We start from the raw sequence: 15,677 nt of genomic DNA on the forward strand, positions 1-15,677 counted from the left end.
CATTACTTTTTTCTTTTACAGGCTACTCAAGAGCGAGGAGAGGCTGCACCCCTACGCAGAGTTCTGTGAGTTAAATCAAAGTGCTACGGCCTGTTTGTTTCATTTTAATCTTAGTTCTAATGTTTTATTGCATATTAGATATACTGCATTTTTCTAGGACGGACATAATTTCTGCCTGTAAACGTAGTCCAGTGCATTCTAGTAATTCATAAACCCTGTTCTTTACATATTAGCTACGCTCGCTCATCAGCAGTAAAATGTCCTGACGTTCCACAGCGGAACCACAGGTTTCAGAGCACAACCACGTCACTGTGTAAAGCAGTTCCAAGTATGATACACGGAAACCGATATTGAAAATGAAATGAAATGATCGCATGGCGTTAATGGCCGGGAGATAGCAAATGGGATAGTTCGGCCGCCGAGTTGCATGCCACTTCAACCTATTCCACACTGCGTGTCGATGATGATATGATGATGGAGCGCTGACCACTCAGCTAAGAAGGCGGCCCCTGTTGGTAAAATACTCCAGCTACAAGTGCTGGAAGAAGTGCACGTCCTATAAGATGCTTATCTATTATTTGGACCAAAAATACTCACTGTAAACCTTTGTTGCTCGTTTTGGTAGTAATCACATGTAGTCTCCCATACTTCCAGTTGAATTTTTTGTAATCACACGATTCATAAGGTATGAATCATCTGAAAAAACACACACATTTCTAAAGGTAGCTTAATGCGCGTTTCAGTGGATGAAACACTTCGTAAATTCTATACGAGTTACGAAATCGGATGATCTTAGAGCCTGAATCTTCTGATACCGGTGTGCATGTTTGCTTTACTCCTGTGGTAGCCTCCAAACACTTATATTTATATTGTCTGTTCGTTTTTGGAACACAGCCTGCGACCAGCTTAGAGAAAGAAGCAACGACTCTTTCCTCAGGATGTGACCATCGTTTTGCAAGACAATACTCGGGCACGTGTGGCACAAGTTGTGACTGATTTGTTCGATCGATGGGGCTGGAAAGTGCTGTGGTACTCACCACACTGCCTAAACATAAGTCCCTGTGGCTTAACTTCGTAAATTAAGGAAGCACTTAATGGGATTCGGTTCAGAACGGTTACAGTGTTTGTTCGGGCAATAAACTGCTCCACTGGAACGACACTCACGGGAAAGAATCATGACACCGAAAATAATTAATGTAGAGGAATGAAATTTCAGGAATACATTTTTTTAGGTACCATATTTGAATAACATTGCAAGATCACAGGTTAACGTAAGTGCGACGAGATAAGCCATTCCAAATGTGTAATAGCCAGAATGTTGAACGCAAGGATGCAAACGTACATGCACTGTGTTGTACAGGTGCCGGATGTCAGTTTATGGGATGGAGTTCCATGCCTGTGGTACTTGGTCGGTCAATAGGACTGTCAATGCTGTGTGTGGATGACGCTGGAGTTGCCGTGCAATGATGTCCCATATGTGCTCGAATGGATACATATCTGGTGATCTAGCAGGCCAAGGCATCTTGTCGACCCTATGTAGAACATGTTGGCTTAACACAGAGGTATGTGGTCTAGTATTATCCTGTTGGAGAACACCTCCTGTAATGTTGTTCAAACGTTCAAACGTGTGTGAAATCTTATGAGACTTAACTGCTAAGGTCATCAGTCCCTAAGCTTACACACTACTTAACCTAAATTATCCTAAGGACGAACACACACACCCATGCCCGAGGGAGGACTCGAACCTCCGCCGGGACCAGCCGCACAGTCCATGACTGCAGCGCCCTTAGGCCGCGCGGCGAATCCCACGCGGCTGTAATGTTGTACATGAATGCCAACAGAACAGGTCGAATCACCAAACTGACTTACAGATTTGCAGTCAGAGAGCGTGGAACAACCACGAGACTGCTCATGCTGTCATTCGAGACCGCACCCCAGACCATAACCCCAGATGTAGGTCCAGCGTGTCTGGCACGCAGACAGGTTGGTTGCAAATCCTCAACTGGGCTCCTCCTAACCAACACACGGCCAAAACTGGCACCGAGGCAGAACCAGCGTCATGGGAAAAGACAACAGATCCCCATCCTGCACTCCAATGATCTCTCGCTGTACACCACTGAAGTCGCAAAAGGTGGTGGTTTGGGTTAAGTGGAATGCACGCTACAGGGCGTCTGGCATGGAGTCGTCCTTGAAGTAACTGTGTAAGTTGCGTCAATGTGGTGCCAACTGCTGCTCAAATTGTTTCTGCAGGCAGCGCGACGCAGCAGGGCCATACGCTGAAGATGAAGACTTACCTCTCGATAGTACCATGTGGCCGTCCGGAGCCTGGTCTGCTTGCGAGCGTATATTCTCGTGACCACCGTTGCCAGCAATCACGTACAGTGGCTACATTCCTCCCAACTGTTTCTGAAATATAGCAGAAGGAACATCCAGCTTCTCGTAGGGCTATTACACGACCTCGTTCAGACTCAGCGCGGTGCTGGTAATTGGGCCACTTTTATACTACTAGCTCGAAATTTCAGTAGACAGCACCTTTCAGAATTAAAAACATCCTACCAAATTAAGTTTATGCCGCACAACTCCTTCTTAATATTGTGATCTTTTTTCCGTCAGTGTCTTAACACAACTCGTGTTGCTAAGGCAATCCCACGACTTCCCAATTGCTGGCAACAGGCTGTATACAATACTTGTGACTGATTTGAAAGGAAGTAAAATTTTTGAAACTATCTATTTTGTAAAAGTTGTGAATATATAGTAGCCACTATTAAAGTTCTAGCCCTTCTACACATTATTATTATTTTCGATTATTCCCTTTTGAGAGAGCGGTTGAACGTGAGTAGTCACGATTTCTTCTTCTTTCTTCGTTCTTCCCAAATTCTCTTCATACGTTCACTGTGTTCTCTCTTGCGTTCTTCCGATCATCTTTTTCCCGTTCTGTTCTCCGTATGTTCTTGTTTAAGTGTGTGTTTCTGTATCATGTTTCTAAACTGTTCTCTATTGTTTATGTTGTCTTATGTGATCCCAGTTCTTTAATGTCTTATTCTGCTTCAGTGATCCACTTTGTTTTGTTTTTGCTCTTGTTTACTATCTCAAAAATTTGTCTTGTGAGCCTGCTTTTATTCATCCTGGTGATATGTCCATAAAATTTCATCCCTCTTTTTCTAATGGTGTCTGTTATTCTTTCTATGTCTTTGTAAATCTCTCTAGTTGGCCTCTTCATCCAAATTCCTTCCCGAAACACTGGTCCACACGTTTTCCTCAGAATTTTTCTTTCCTGCTTTTCAATCTCCCTGATCTTCGTATGACCATGAATCACTGTAGTTTCTGCGGCATGAAGTGCTTCTGGTAGGACTACTGTGTTGTAATGCCTTAGTTTAGCATTGACAGAAATAGATTTCTCATTATAGTGAATCCAAGTGAGCTTGTATGCTTTTTGTAATCTGGAGATTCTATCTTTATTGCCTATTGAGTTCAGTCCTGATGACTGTATTATCTCCCCCAGATATCTGAAGTGGGCAACTTGTGCCACTTTCGCGTATTGCGTAGTAATGGGGAGGATTATCTACAGGTTTGTTTTCCATATACTGTGTTTTCTCGCAGGAGTTTTGTAGCCCAGCTTTCTGTGAGATTTCGTGTAGTTTTTCCAGTGTAAGTTTGGCTTCCTCTGTATTGTTCGTTAGAATGGCAAGATCGTCCGCGAAAGCCAGACACTTCACCCTAATTCTCTGCTCTTTTTTAATCCCAAGCTGAATTACTTTTATTTCCTTTTCCCATGTCCTCGCAATTTGTCCAGAACCATGTTAAACAGAAAGGGGGACATTCCATCTCCTTGGCGACCAACAGTATGGACATGAAATGACTCTGATGTTTCTCCCATGAATTTAACTTTGGAGGTTGAATCTGTTAATGCCTGTTGAATAATTGACCTTGTTTTCCTGTCAACCCTGAACTTCTCTAAAGTGGAAGATAATGTTTGTCTATCTATTGAATCGTAAGCCTTTTTAAAATCGACATAAGTTACCACAGTATTCCTACATCTTCTCATTTGCAAAATAATTTTTAAGTTCCATATCTGTTCGATGCAAGATCGACCTTTGGGAAACCATATTAACTGGTCCGCTTGTTCTTCTAGTCTGTTTAACAGGGCCTTTGAAAGAATTTTGTATATTACAGGGAGCAGTGAAATTCCCCTGTAATTACTTGGATCGGTTTTTGCACCTTTTTTGTGGAGAGGGTGAATTAATGGACATTTCCACTCTGCAGGTATTTGTTCAGTTTCCCAAATATTTGATAAAATTCTGGGGGTTGCTTGTTTGAGATTATTGTCATTTAATTTCCATACTTCTGCTATGATTCCATCTTCCCCTGGAGACTTGTTGTTTTTCAAGGAAGTGATTATTTCCTTTACCTCTTTAAGTGATGGTGGATTTGAATCGGTAATAGATGTGGGTTTTTATGAAATCTAGTTGTTCTGTCGGAGGCTCGCAGTTGAAAAGTGAATTTTGTAAAAATTTCTGATGTTGCTCTTGTTAATTCTTGTTCAATTTCTTTAAACCGGCTTATATCATATCTACGCTCTTCTCTTCGTATTGCCTTGGAAGATTTCTTCTGTATTCTCGAAAATTCCTGCCATTTTTCTGTAGTTTGGTTGCTACTGAGTTTTCCAAGCTTGTATTCTTTCTTCTATTGCTTGATCACATGCACTGTTCCACCATCTGTGTTTTCTCTTTCTTGGGGGTTTGCCAAATCTCATAATGTTTTTCAGTACTTCTGCAAGTTCCCTCCAGTTCGTTGCGTTTGATTGCCCAGTTTCCTGGAGAATTTCCCTCTTGTTAAGTTTAAGGTATTCTGGATCAGTTCTAAATGTTTTGTTCATTGGTGGCTTCTTTCTGTTAGGTTGAAATCTAATCTTTATTTGCAGCAGATGATGGTCTGACTCAAAAAACCCTCTCTTGTTCGTACGTTGAGTATTTCTTTGGTATTCTTATTAGATATTGCAGCATGGTCTATCTAAAATTCACCCAAAGTTGAATTTGGTGATTTCCATGTTGTCAGTTTGTTTACAGGTTTTAGGAATTGTGTAGACATGATATTAAGATCAAAATTTTCGCAGAAGTTTATCAGTCTGTCGCCGTTTTTATTTGTTCTCTTGTGAGCTGTATGAATTCCCGTTGTTTTCCTGAATTTTTCTCTTTGCCGAGTTGTCCATTGAAATCTCCTAACATAATTTTCACGTGATGAGTAGGGATTTTATTTGAGGTTTCCTCCAGTAGTTCCCAGAAGTCATCTATTGCCTGTGGATCTTTTCTATTGTAATCATTTGTGGCGGCGTGAGCATTTATCAGTGTGTATTCCTTATCTCTAGATTTTACTGAGATTGTCGAGATTCTTTCTGATGTTGAATGGAAGTTTATTATTGAGTCTATAATTGATTTGTGCACAACAAAAGCTGCGCCAAATTGTTTGGGTCTCTTGTTCAGCTGAACTGCAGGTTTTCCTCTGTAGATTCTGAAGTTTACTGAATCAAAATTATTTTCGTCAGTAAATCGTGTTTCTTGAATCGGAAGGATTTTTATGTAGAATTTTTCCATAGTATTTGTGAGTTGTTTGAGTTTACCTACTTTGGAGAGTGTGTTTGTGTTGAGAGTTCCTATGAAGTTTTTCTGTTTTTCTCTTAGAGATTTTGAGGAGCTCCGACTCTTCTGCGCATGACGTTACTGAACCCCCAGAATCCGATGACCAGGAAGATTCAGTCTAGAGACTGATGCCTGGGGTAGTGAATTTCTTTCCTTTAGTTCCATCATGTTTATTCCAGTTGAAACTTGTTTTGTGGTGATCTTCTATGAAGGTCACATGTTTACGACTTGATAGTTGAGATCAAGAAGAGCATCGAGCAGTCGCACCAACTAGGTGAACAGACGCTGACCACTACCCGCTGGATTCCAGAACTGACGTCAGTGGATTTGGGCTGCCTCTTCTGCCAGTTCCGCCATACCGATGATCTTCATCTCTGCCTTGACTGCCGTTGAGGTCTTCACCGTATCCCTGGCAAGGGGCCCTCACAAGGTACTATCACCCAGGCCAGGTGAATTAAAGTGTTTTGATGAGGTGTTACTCCTCCCCCTCCTTTTTCAACCGGGCTTGGGACCGGCTTTGGCGGAGTTCCTGTAATTAGCAGGTGTGTATACACAGTACATAAATCATATTTCAACACCATGCATCAGTGACAGAATTCAGAGGTATTAAAGAAAAGTAAAATTATTACACTATCATTGCACATGAGTATCCGTCTACAGTGCAGGATTAACGGGTCCACGTTGACTGCTGATAATGACTCAATACAATTTGCTAGTATTGATCCGTTATTCACTTGAGTTGTGAAACAGTCACAGACAGAAAATGATAGACAAATACAAAAGCCAAAGTTCTAGCGGCCTGAACCGCATTCGTATATATAATAATATCATAACTACTAGGTCTTAAGTTTATATCCTCGCTAATTTTATTACAATTATCATTTATTCTTTATACTAAATTTATGTTGTTTTCCATAAAGAGATGTTTATCTGTTTTCTTTCACTTTGAAATATCATAGGTTTGTTTGCAAAACAATATTTATTCCGTCGAAAATAAGCGTTTTGTGCCTTGGGTGTTTTACTCGAATAATACTGGAACTCAGTACTCATCAAAACATATTGAGCAACTAATTAATATCCTTCAGTCGTTTAAATTTACTTTTGTTAAATACTAATACACATCACTTTTGACGAAGTAGTTTTCAGGTGAATGGCCGGAAGTCAGTGTCCAAAGGGCGCAATATTTTTGCCGTATTCAGGAGCGCTGACGAAGTGATTGCCTAGGAGCTGAGGTAGAGCTTACGTATCCCGTCCCCTCCATCCGACGTGGCTCTCTGTGCATGGTCTGCGTCCAAACAGGGGCAGCGTCTACCATCTCCTTCGGCTCCTAGCCAACAAGTGGCTCCATTCTAGTAAATGTTAGGTGTACCGCAGTGTCTGGGGCCAGACCAAGTACACAACGCCAAGTGGTTTTCGGTAACTCACTGGCGACGCCCTCGGCCGGTTGGCCAGCGTCTCCCGGCCGTGCCACGATTCTGGTTACCATAAGCCCTGCCTCAGCTCCTAGCAAATCAGTTCGTCAGCGCACATGATGATGGCAACCGGTTGCTTGCAGAACTATTGTGCCCGTTTGACGCTGACATCCGGCTGTTCACCCATGAGCTATTTCGTCATGAATTGCGCCGGGAGAATTTGAAGACTCACAACATTACTTTCGTATAAAAATCATCGCACATTAAAACTTAAGTATACAATCTGTGGTGTCACCGCCAGACACCACACTTGCTAGGTGGTAGCTTAAATCGGCCGCGGTCCATTTAGTACATGTCGGACCCGCGTGTCCCCACTGTGTGATCGCAGACCGAGCGCCACCACAAGGCAGGTCTCGAGATACGGGCTAGCACTCGCCCCAGTTGTACGACGACTTTGCTAGCGACTACACTTACGAAGCCTTTCTCTCATTTGCCGAGAGACTGTTAGAATAGCCTTCAGCTAAGTCCATGGCTACGACCTAGCAAGGCGCCATTAGCCTTACATAGTTTGAAAGTTATCGTATGAAATGTCTCAACAAGAAGAACGATGTAAACAACAAGGATAATTAAAAGTTAAGTATTCGAGGAGCTGCATACTTTTCTTGCTACCATTCACTACTTATCCTGTTCCAGAATTCACGCCCGTCTGCGTTAGATAGCGTGCATTTAGGCCGCCTCTATCTACAAGGTGTTGGCACATTTACCAACGCATCACAATCTCGACGGGTTATTATCGATAAAAAATAACTCGCAAGATTAGATTTTTCAAATAAATTAAAACAAATAACCCCCTTTTTACATTCAGACCAGAGACTATTCTAGTAATAAACATCCTGAAATACCATGTCACCAAATGGGCAACGCATAGATTACTGCAAACACTGGTATCGTATTTTTCAATAAATCTTAGTATCGAGTAGTTTATTCATTACTAATCGCGTTAGTTACGTTCAAGATGCTACTCAAACTCAAGTGGGAGAAGCTGTGTGATGCCTATTATGTATCACGGAGAGGTTAATTGTAAAATTCTGGCCGGCCGGTGTGACCGAGCGGTTCTAGACGCTTCAGTCCGGAACCGCGCTGCTGCTACGGTCGCAGGTTCGAATCCTGCCTCGGGCATGGCTGTGTGTGATGTCCTTAGGTTAGTTAGGTTTAAGTAGTTCTAAGTTCTAGTGGACAGATGACCTCAGATGTTAAGTCCCATAGTGCTCAGAGCCTTTTTTTTTTTTTTTTTTTTGGTAAAATTCTGAGATCACTCAGGTACCACATTGCTTTATCCCAAACATATGTCATGGAATGACCACGACGAGAAACTAAGAGACTTTCTCAAGTGGCCCGTCCAGAGCTCGGTGCCGGGGAACACACTCCCAGGTAGACAAGGCGCAAGAAAACTGTCTCTGATCGAACACTGTACTCTAATAAAGGGTTGTACCTGTTTGTCACAGCTCGCAGGTTCTCTGACTCTAAGCAGGCCAAAGTGTATATCGGGAGACGCTACATTGAAGGACGGTTGTCCAAGAACACAACATAGTAAAAGGCCATATTATACCTAAGTGCTGCTGTTAGAGCTTCGTGAGGCCAAGTTGCAGTGTAGCGTGGACGCCAAAGGTTGGCGGCCGGAGCTCGGCTCCCATAGGTGGTGCTCTCCAGGCTGGTGAGCACGCTACAACTGCTTGACGTAGGCGTTGCGAGGTTTCAGTACATCGTCGCCGGGAGAAATGCAGTCCTAATACGGCCACGTGATGGGGAGGGAGCTAATAGGTCTGTGCTACGTGTGCCTCCTATGGGCGATGTGGTTGCCACCCGTCACAGCGGTAGTGCTCTGAGCTATTCTTGACAACGTGCACCCGTTGGGAACCCACGTCGTTTCTGGCTTTCGTTTGCGTGGCATAAGAGCTCGTATATTATCTTTCCACGGTGCTGTTCTAGTATGCTGGTGGGCTATGTGCCCAGATATAGCAACTTCAATGTCAAACAAACCGTTACAGATCGTCGTTCTTCCCGTACACCGTTTGTGAGTGAAAAAGGAGAAGAAGGAATTAATCTACGTCTACTTTTACATACATGCTCCGCAAGACACCGAGAAAGTCGGTAATTAGTTTTTGTTGTACGCTAATGTATAGTTATACAATACTGACCATTAAAATTGCTACACCAAGAAGAAATGCAGATGATAAACGGGTATTCATTGGACAAATATATTATACTAGAACTGACATGTGATTACATTTTCACGAAATTTGGGTGCATGGATCCTGAGAAATCAGTATCCAGAACAACCACCGCTGGCCGTAATAACGGCCTTGATACGCCTGGGCATTGAGTCAAAGAGATCTTGGATGGCGTGTACAGGTACAGCTGTCCATGCAGCTTCAACACGATACCACAGTTCATCACGAGTAGTAACTGGCGTATTGTGACGAGCCAGTTGCTCGGCCACCATTGACCAGACGTTTTCAGTTGGTGAGAGATCTGGAGAATGTGCTGGCCAGGGCAGCAGTCGAACATTTTCTGTATCCAGAAAGGCCCGTACAGGACCCGCAACATGCGGTCGTGCATTATCCTGCTGAAATGTAGGGTTTCGCAGGGATCGAATGAAGGGTAGAGCCACTGGTCGTAACACATCTGAAATGTAACGTCCACTGTTCAAAGTGCCGTCAATGCGAACAAGAGGTGACCGAGACGTGTAACCAATGGCACCCCATTCCATCACGCCGGGTGATACGCCAGTATGGCGATGACGAATACGCGCTTCCAATGTGCGTTCTCCGCGATGTCGCCAAACACGGATGCGACCACCATGGTGCTGTAAACAGAACCTGGATTCACGACGTTTTGCCGTTCATGCACCCAGGTTCGTCGTTGAGTACACCATCGCAGGCGCTCCTGTCTGTGATGCAGCGTCAAGGGTATCCGCAACCACGGTGTCCGAGCTGATAGTGCATGCTGATGCAAACTTCGTCGAACTGTTCGTGTAGATGGTTGTTGTCTTGCAAACGTCCCCATCTGTTGACTCAGGGATCGAGACGTGGCTGTACGATCCGTCACAGCCATGCGGATGCCTGTCATGTCGACTGCTAGTGATACGAGGCCGTTGGGACCCAGCACGGCTTTCGTTATTACCCTCCGGAACCCACCGATTCCATATTCTGCTAACAGTCATTGGATCTCGACCAACGCGAGCAGCAATGTCGCGATACTATAAACCGCAATAGCGATTGGCTACAAACCGACCTTTATCAAAGTCGGAAACGTGATGGTGCGCATTTCTCCCCTTATACGAGGCATCACAACAATGTTTCACCAGGCAACGCCGGTCAACTGCTGTTTGTGTATGAGAAATCGGTTGGAAACGATCCTCATGTCAGCCTGTTGTAGGTGTCGCCACCGGCGCCTACCTTGTGTGATTGCTCTGGAAAGCTAATCATTTGCACATCACAGCATCTTCTTCCTGTCGATTAAATTTCGCGTCTGTAGCACGTCATCTTCGTGGTGTAGCAATTTTAGTGGCCAGTAGTGTATTTTCTGATACTTTGGCTGTGTGGTAATGTCAAGCTGAACTCGTGATTAGAGAAACAGTTAAGGTCGTTTTTAAGTGTAAGTACTCTCGTAATTCTTGAAAAGTGACCATCAATCCAAAAGGTTAAGCAGAAATGCGACATTAAACTACGCACTGAAAAGCTCATGGCGAGAGTTCAATCTGTCCTGTTGAAGTTACGAAAACTGTCATGTTAACAATAATATTGACTCATACGTAAATTATAAATGGCCTACCTGTTTGGACAGTGAATAAATGCTGTGCTGCTGCTACCTCCAAACTACTGTGGGTGCAGCTACTTTGCTAGTTAAAAAATAAAAATTCAAACTGCTATCGACACCATGTGCAATACGTGCTTTAAACAGTAGAGACATCCACAAAACTTCTGTGCTAATAAATTTCATTACTGCAATGACGACTGTCAATCAAAGATCTGTTACTGAGAAACTTGGGAAAGCAAAATATTTTAACACGTCAAATATTAAAAAATCACTTTACATTAGCAGTGGAAAAAACTGAACAAATAATCTTTACTTTCCTACAAACACATATGCTATCCTTCTCTGAAGAAAAACCAGTAAATCGCGCATTGTCACGTTACCATAAAAATCTCTAGTTACATCCCTGAGCCGGCCGCGGTGGCCGTGCGGTTCTAGGTGCTCCAGTCCGGAGCCGAGCTGCTGCTGCGGTCGCAGGTTCGAATCCTGCCTCGGGCATGGGTGTGTGTGAGGTCCATAGGTTAGTTAGATTTAAGTAGTTCTAAGTTCTAGGGGACTGATGACCACAGCAGTTGAGTCCCATAGTGCTCAGAGCCATTTGAACCATTTTACATCCCTGACAAAATTTATTACTAACCTTGGGCGTATAGGCAAATGGGCTGTTACAGTGCCTTTTGAAGTCTTTTGAATGATTTTACAAAATATCTCTCCGTAAATGGGAAACAACGTAAGAAAATTATTTCCTACACACATCATGGCTTAAACACATCTTACTCCATCACAAGATACAACTCGACTCCTCTCTCTCTCTCTCTCTCTCTCTCTAAGACTGCACTCCACTCACGAGCAAAGGTTCCGCTAGCAGCCTCTCGGAGCGCAACTTCTTTGACAGAGATGTAGCCCGCTGTTGCTCAGATGCCATTGAAGCTTTACTTTTCTGCGTGACATACAAACTATTACCAAAATTACAAGTGTCTGTATTAAACGAAACCCTTACAACCATACGGTGCATGGCGAAGGGTACTCTGCGCCACTACTAGTCATTCCATTTATGTTCCACTCTCAAGTACAGAAAGGGAGAAACGACTATCCATGTGCCTCCGATGGAGCCCTAATTTCTCTTATCTTCGTGTTCCTTACGCGGAAGAATGTATGTCGGTGGCAGGAGAATCTTCCTGCAGTCAGTTGGTCCTCTAAATTTTCCTAGTAGTGTTCTTCAAAAGCTTCCCTCCAGATATTCACATTTGAGTTGCCAAAGCATCTCTCGGGCAGAATGGGGATCCCAAACACTCGACCAGTATTTAAGAATGGGCCATACTAGTGTCCCATATGTGGTCTCTTTCACATATCAACCACATATTTTAAATACCATCCCAATAAACCGAATTCGGCTATTCACCTTCCCTACTGTAAACTTTACATAATCGTTCCATTTTATGTACATCATTTTGCAACGTGACACCTAGATATTTAATCGCCGTGACTGGCTCAAGTGGCACACTAGAAAATGCAGCATTCAAACATTACGGGTTTGTTTCTCGTATTCATCTGCATTAACTTACATTTTTCTACATTTAGAGCTAGCTGCCAATCATCACAGGAACTAGAAATGTTGTTGAAGTCATGTCGTGTTCTCCTAAGTCACTCAATGACGACATCTTCCCATACAGCACGGCATCATTAATAAATCGTCACAGACAGCTGCTCATCCCGTTCGCCAGATCATTTATGTATACAAATTATAATAGCAGTCACACTTCCTCAGGGCACTCTTGACGATACCCTTCTTTCTGATGAATGCTCGCCGTCGAGAATAACGTACTGGCTTCTGTTACTTAAGAAGTATTAGAGAAACTCATATATCTGAGAATCTATTCTGTATGCTCGCACCTTCCGCAACAGTGAGCAGTAGGGCACCGTGTCAAATGCTTTTCAGAAATCTAGGAATATGGAATCAGCCTGTTGCCCTTCATCGATGATTGGCTGTGTTTAGCATGAGCGATGATTTCTCATGATTCGTCGACAGAAGCTTTTGGCTCTCAAGGAAATTTATTATATTCGAAGAGGGATCATGTTCAGGAATTCTACAGCGAATCGATTGTTAAGAATATTGGTCTGTAACTTTGCGTATCCGTTCTTTCACTCTTCTTATATACAGGAGACACCTGCACTTTTTTTCTTGTTCCCGGTCGAGAGATTCGCTATAAATTCAAGCTAAGTAAGGGGAAATGACGCAGAGTACTATTCGTAAAACCGAACTGCGATTCAAATGGGATCTGATAACTTATTTGCTTTCAAATCTTTCGGTTGTTTCTCTAAGCCAGGTATGCTTATCACTACGTCCTCCGCACAGACGTCTGTACGGTGGTCAAACGACAGTATGTTTTGACGTTTCTTAAGCACAAAATTTAAAACTTTATCTTCTACTGCCCCACCAGACTTGTGATTGTGGTATCTGAGGTACCCTGCACCACAAATCGTATAACTGCTTCTTAGGTATGGATGTACATTTGGTCGATTAACTGACGTTGTTGTGCCTACTACGATATGGTTTGCAAACTACGGTATGAGAACTGTATATGTAGAATCTGATTTTCATTGTTTCTTATAAGTTTCGTAGGTCCTTCATTCAAGGAACGTATTATGTGGTGACGTGAATGAGATAGTCTTGACGGTGGGATCCCTTCTCCTACTTTAACACAAGAAGTCTCGCATGTGGGATAAAAAATTTCTCATTAGTGAGCTTGTCCGAGTCCACGCAACTGCTGCTTTGAGAAGCGCATTTTTAAAAGCGTGCATCGCCGGCTCTTGTTCTGGCAGTTCAGGAAATGAGTGGTGCCTTGTTGGTGAACAGTTAACATGCAAATGAAATTAGGGTGCGGCGCACCCAGCACAGCAGACGCCAGTTCTCAAGCCCTGCCGTGCTTCTGCTCTCGGTCAAGACTTTTGCCCTCATTGGTCCATCTTATTATACCGAATAAACTGATGGAAAGTCCATTGTTTTCCATGTAAATGATTTCAGTGCAACAGATATAAATTACTGTCCACGTCTGGAAGGAAATATCTTCCGAAATCTTATCACTAGCTCGTCATTGACTAGTGAATGAACCCTTGAAAAGGCACCGACAACTCCTGCAAGAGAGGATGTTGCAAACTGGCACACCTTCGTCATCATAACTTACCGCAGATCCATTGAGGACAAAATTGTCCTCAGAGTCGGTGAAAGAGCCATGATTATGCCTAACTGCGCAAAAGAGCATTCTCACCCATAACACAGCCAGAGCAGTATGTGCATTTTAGAACATTTCCTCACTTCACACATGTGACTTACTCCAGTCAAAACGTCTTTCTCCGAGGGAACCTTAATCATGTGAAACGAAGCTTGTCTTTATGCGTAATTGGAAAGTGCTAATTGCGTCGAATAATACGACAGGAAACAGCAGGGCCACAATCACCAAACAGATACAGCTTGTGTTAAACAATGTTTATTAGATTGCACAATTTAAATACAATAAATGCGATGAATTAAACAACATCACAGGAGCACAATAAAAATTTTTCTTAAACCCCTGTTGAAATCTGCATAAAAATGCATACAACATTGAGAAAATTTCTATTGGTGTAAACACATAATATGAGTACATAAAAACTTGAAAAACTGTGAACCCACAAGACTATACTATACAATGAATTCTCTTTTGCAATTTAAATTCTTACCAAAGTATACCATTAAGCCTTAACGTAAGGCACACCAGCAACAGTAAGGCAACTCAACGCTGAGCAATGAAGACACCGGGCATAAGAACTTCTGACTAAGGAATAATCCAGTTGATGCCAGTAAAGGTAGGCACTAACTAAATAACAAACAATTAATAAAAAAAAAAAAACGGCGCCTCAGCATCTAAAAATTCCCTGAAAACATTCGCACATAAAACCCTCATTTATAAAATTTAAACTTCACCATCAGCATAAAAGGTACAAATATGATACAAATGGCTAACAAGGGAATACACAATTCATCTATAGCTATATAGATACACTGTAAATCACATTTAAGTGCCTGGCAGAGGGTTCATCGAACCACCTTCTCAATTCTCTGTAATTCCAATCTCGTATAGCACGCGTAAAGAACGAGCACCTATATCTTTCCGTACGAGCTCTGATTTCCCTTATTTTATCGTGGTGATCTTTTCTCCCTATGTAGTTCGGTGTCAACAAAATATTTTCGCATTCGGAGGAGAAAGATGGTGATTGGAATTTGGTGAGAATATTCTGTCGCAATGAAAAACGCCTTTCTTTTAATGATGTCCTGCCCAAATCCTGTATCATTTCTGTGACAATCTCTACCATATTTCGCGATAATACAAAACTTGCTTCCCTTCTTTGAACTTTTTCGATGTACTCCGTCAATCCCATCTGGTAGGGATACCACACCGCGGAGCAGTATTCTAAAAGAGGACGGACAGGCGTAGTGTAGGCAGTCTTCTTAGTAGATCTGTTACATTTTCTAAGTGTCCTGCCAATAAAACACATTTTCTATGTGTTCCTTCCAATTTAAGTTGTTCATAATTGTAATTCGTAGGTATTTAGTTGAATTTGCGGCCTTTACATTTGACTGATTTATCGTGTAACCGAAGTTTAACGGATTTATTTTAGCACTCATGTGAATGACCTCACGCTTTTGGTTGTTTAGTGTCAACTGCCGATTTTCGCATCATTCAGATATCTTTTCTAAATCGTTTTTCAATTTGTTTTGATCTTCAGATGAATTTATTAGTCGATAAACGACAGCGTCATCTGCAAACAACCTAAG

This window comes from Schistocerca americana, chromosome 7, assembly GCF_021461395.2.
Source record: "Schistocerca americana isolate TAMUIC-IGC-003095 chromosome 7, iqSchAmer2.1, whole genome shotgun sequence".
Taxonomy (NCBI): Eukaryota; Metazoa; Arthropoda; class Insecta; order Orthoptera; family Acrididae; genus Schistocerca; species Schistocerca americana.